The sequence below is a fragment of the Vespula vulgaris genome, chromosome 19 (assembly GCF_905475345.1).
Source record: "Vespula vulgaris chromosome 19, iyVesVulg1.1, whole genome shotgun sequence".
Lineage (NCBI taxonomy): Eukaryota > Metazoa > Arthropoda > Insecta > Hymenoptera > Vespidae > Vespula > Vespula vulgaris.
Genome location: NC_066604.1, coordinates 80,811 through 86,365, shown reverse-complemented (window position 1 = coordinate 86,365; position 5,555 = coordinate 80,811).

Here is a 5,555-nt window from a genome sequence, read left to right as displayed (position 1 = left end):
TTTGTGAAATGAATGAACGTCTTTTGATTTTTTAATTACCTACCTCCTGCTCTAGAAATATCACATATTTCGTTTGAATCGTAAACGATACAATATCATGAATTCTTTTGATATCAATATTTAACGTGAAACCGTAAAGTACTGATACAAGCGACGATTAATTCCATAAATGCTTGTAGGTGTCGTTATCTGATTGTTTGCGTCTTTGAACTTATGCGTAAAGAAAGCAGTGCTTTTGTATAAAAACAATTTTGCAAATATGGAGAGAAAAGGAATAGAAAGCTTCTTGCGGAAAGGACGATATTTTAAAATCTTGTTTAATCCCTTCGATCATTTCGAGACTATACGAATTTGTAGATATTAGAGTTTAGTCGTTCAGTAAATCCTCCGACCAACTTAAAACGTCATACGTCGAGTTTGTGATGTATCAGACGATTCGTAGGACACGTAGGATACGAGGTAATTCGCGCTTTATCAATGGTTAAGCTAACTCGAAATGATTTTCCGCGTAACAAAAGAAAAAATCTTTTGCGTTTGATTTCTGAAGAAAGGAAGATAAGGCTACGCCACGCGGAGATGACATATCGTTTGAAAAAAACAAACGAACGAATACGTATCAGGAAATTCTACCGACCTGGTTTGTATTCATTCTCAGTGATATCTGCGTGTGATGTCCGTAAATCTATGTGATGGTGTTACAAGTGTAAACTGAAATTATAGTTGACATTTCCCATTCCTTCAATTCACAACATTTGAATATTTTTAGTGCGCCACAGGATTTCAAATTAATTTCGTTAACTTAAAAATCTTGATTAAAAGTACGAATTAACCTGATACCTCAGGTTAATTCTCCATTCAGTATTAAGACACATAAATATACATTCCAGGCAAATTTATTAAAAGTTCGACTAAAATTTTGTGTAAAATTTATTATATCGAATATTGAAATATATTTATTATTGTATTCTTTAATTGCTAATAGTTAATTGCGTATAACTCAATTTTTAGATAATATAATAATCATATCAGTAATGTCATTCACTCGTTAAACGATATACTTTACTGGCTACATTATCGCAATAATTCGAGTCAATTTCCGTAAAAGATTGATATTAATCAATGACATTACTAATCGAGATGTTAAGTTAGGGGAAAAGGTTTCTTCGTATTTCAATGCAAAAGCGAATCATTGTCCGATTGTATAGAGTAGAGATTATGATCAATAGTTGGAACGGGTGGCAACGATCGATTCTGGTTCCATCGATCATGATACTTTCCGTACATTATTGAACATAATTGGCGGTTTCAAGGATGCTTTGGTTTCGTCAGGTGTTGGTAATGATTCGCTGACAGAGATACGATCCATTAAATGCTTCACGATTTAATCACGCGAAACACAAACATTGGATCGTTTTTATATCCAACCTTCTTCAAACGATATAAAACTGTTTTGTGATCGATGGTTAGTTCCTTGTCGACATCAGTCGCACCACTTACATCATACCTTCCATATAGAAAACGTTTGATGTAGCTATGTACGACGTCCATTGTTAACGCATCGGTCGATAAATATTACAAATATTTTTAATAGCTGGAGCGGCATTATTATCCTCCTTGTAATAAAATTTCAAAATATGTCTACTTTATTCTACCTTATTTATAAGGCATAATAACTTTTAAACATATAAACACATACAAATCATGACCTTTCTAAAGATATGAAAACTCTATGAAAACTCTATGAAAATTCAACTTTCGAACGCGCGGTACGATCGACAAATGGATTGTTTGACATTGCTAAAGTTATGGGGCCGATAGAAAACGAAGAAACATTTTTACCTCGATCTAAATATGAAAGTGATACGTAAAATGGAATGACAACTACGTTTCACCGATTTTTGTAAATTACAATTTTACGTATCTGAAATTGTTGCCTTTCTACTGACCTCTACCATTAACTTTATTACTGCGTTTTCGTGTAACTCTTATTTGTCTATACAATTTAAAGTTAAAAATTAGTAATGTTTAATATTAATATTGTCACCAGCCGACGAGTTCGAAGATTTAGAACATAAGTTCAACTACAATCGGATGGTGGAAGAACCAGAGAACCGGACTTTCCTTCATCAAACACTTCCAAATCTTACATTGTAATGTATATCTAGCTTGTGATATAGTATAATATAGTATTGTATATACATATATGTATATATATATGTCTATAATACATTTATTATTTAATCAAAAAAAGAATACAACAGTATCGAAGAAAGAAGATAAAAAATGATGAATTAAACCAAATAATAAATTCGACTTTAAAATCTGTTCATTAAACTTGTTAACAAATATTTATAACGACATTGATCCATAAATCACGAAGATACGAAAATATAGTTGTTTAGTGATTATAAATGCACATATGTTGCCAATATCTTGATCCTTTAACAAGATTATGAAAAATATTTGAACGTACAGTTGAACACTATCGAGTTAGATAACGATCGATTAGTTGGATTATCGATGATCACAAAATTTATCAAAAATTATATCACAAACGACGTTAGAATAAAAATTGGATGACAATCGAGAGGAATATTTTCGAACGTTAAATTCGGCATTCATTGGATCCTACATGGGTGTTCGTTTTCAATGAATATGGAATCGAACGGTACTCATGACAGGGCATTTAATTAAAAGGCCGATAGCCAGGATCTCCTCTCATACATATACATATATATATATATATATATATATATATATATATATATTTGCATATGCATTTAATGTTTGCGTTTGGAATTTGATGTTTTCTGTGTTTCTCTTTTTACTCATTACATTCTATTGATGTATTCACCGGCAATCACGTGAAAAGTTTTATCGAGAGCTGTCAACAGTATAGCGACAACATGCTGTTCTCTAGATACTCGAGTATGTTCGTAGCATGGTATATCCGGTTCATAAAAAACAGCGATGCGTTTTGCTTCCCCTTGTCGTGTAAACTGAACTTCCCATTGCAAATAAAGAAAGAGAAAAAGAGAGAGAAAGAGAGAGAGAGAGAGAGAAAGAGAGAAAAAGAGAGAGAAAAGAAGATAGGAAATATGTATTTTCAAGCAAAATGAATCTAATATTTTCTCTTTTTCTTTCTTGTTTTTTCTTTTCTTTTTTTAAAAATATTTTATTTATCTTTTTCTTTTTCTCAAAAGAATAAAACAATCATGAACGAATAACTCTCATGTTATTAATAATTAATTGCTGATTTTAAGCGACGACTACTGAGTTCTCTTTTGAATCATCGCCAAAGATGACGGAACAACGAGTAACGATGCATTTAATCGAAGATTTATGGTTGTCGACGTCGAGAAATGATTCTACGAAATCGTCGGGCACGATTCTCCATTTCTGATCTATACATATATAAACACATATATATGTACGTGAGTATATATATATATACATATATCATCTATATATATATATATATATATATATATATATATATATATATATATATTCAAATTGGCTTTTCACTGCGACTTTTGCGTTACGTTGATAAAAGAGAAGATCCAGAATGAACAAGCACTCTACGATTTATTTACATATATACAAAGACTTATATAGTATATAGGTATACACACACACACATACGCACACATGTATATATTGGGATAAATGATATTAATTTGCATCGTTACTATTGTTTCTACTTTTTTAACAATTTTATTTACTAAACTTCAATTTTATTAAAAAATAGATATACATTGACACGAATTGAAAATCATTCTCATATACATATATACATACACACATAAATACACACACACAATGAGAAACGAATTTAATTTGTATCGTTACTATTGTAATTACTTTTGTAAAGATTTTATTTAATGAAATATATATATATATTGCCACGAATCGAAGATCGTTTTCTATATATATATATATTATGTATATATACACACAATATATATACATACAATAAGAAACAAAGTAAATTCGTATCATTATTAATATTACTACTTTTCTTTTAAACAATACTTAAAATCGTATAACGTGAATTGTTATACACATATTTTATTTATTGAAATAACACAGAAAAAATGTTTTATAAAAGAGAGAATAAACTTTATTATTCCCACTCGCTATGAACAATTATAATTCTATTTCACATTGATCTTTAATTTCTTAGACTATATTGTACCATCATTAAAACGTTTGAAATCATCGTGGACTATGACAAATTTTTTCAACTCGAATTTGTTAGATCGAGGAGAAAACTATTGGAACAAGAACTACGTATATTGTTATTATAACTTTAACCTCGTTTGACCCGGAAAACGAGGTTCACAGAGTGAGAGCTCTTCTGTCTCTGGTTTGACATCATAGAGGAAGTATAACAGGATGGAGCACCGACCGAAACCATTTACAACCCTCTCTTTTAATTTAACGCCATTCTCAGACATAGACACATATATACACAATACATGTATGTAATAAAGATATGTTGGTTCCATGTAACAATAGAGAATTTTTTAATAAATTTTCCATCGAGAGAAAAAAAAAGAAATAACTCTCATAGATTTTTAATCTACAAAACGTTGCATTGAAATTAATGTGCGATTTATTTTATCATTTCTTTTTTTTCTTTATTGTATTATTAAGAATTAATGATTAATTAATTTGTTGATTCATCGTCGTTGTAAAAATTTAACAATAAATCAAGCCAAATTTATGAACACTTTCGAATTTCTATGTTTTTATTAGAATAAATTGCGTGACATGCTTTCTCAAGTAAAAAAAATATTAAGATACAAGTTTTAGATGAACAGTATTAAAAAAAATACGAAAAGATAAATAAAAAATAATATAAAGAATAAAATGCAAAAGGATAAATATGTACGTGTAAATAAAGAATTATCTTTCAAAAAATAATCACAGTAAAAGAAAACAAGAAAAAAGGAAATTTTTATAATTTTATTTTTTTAAAGAGAATCATTAAAGTTTTAGTTTGTCGAATGTTTAATCTTTATCGGGAGTTTTATCTTTATCGCGACGAGCTTTAAATCATTTCGCTTATAATTCCTATTAGTTGAACGATATAGAGAACGAGAAAGACAGAGAGCGAGCTATATCGTGCCAATTCTCAACGGGATCGTTATACCTCTTTGCAATATGTATATTCCGAAATTATTTCGAATATACACGAAGGACGGTCGAGATAAGCTTACAAAAGCTATTGTCTTTAAGGTTAAAGCCACTTCGAATTTCCTTTCAGCGATCGTAATGAACATGCGAGTTTGTCTATCGATAACTTAGTATAACGGATTAGTTAATTATCCTCAGTGATGATCATAATTAATTATTTCTACAATTAGAACACGAGATTAAAGGCATTATTAACTATTGATAAGTATCGAATATCGATATCGATGAATATTTTCAATTGAATGAGAATTAAATGTATTTTTATCTTTTATTGTTTTGTTTTCTTTCATTCCTGTTTTCTCTTTTTCTTTCTTTCTTTCTTTTTTTTTTTTTAATTTAATGGAATTTGAGAA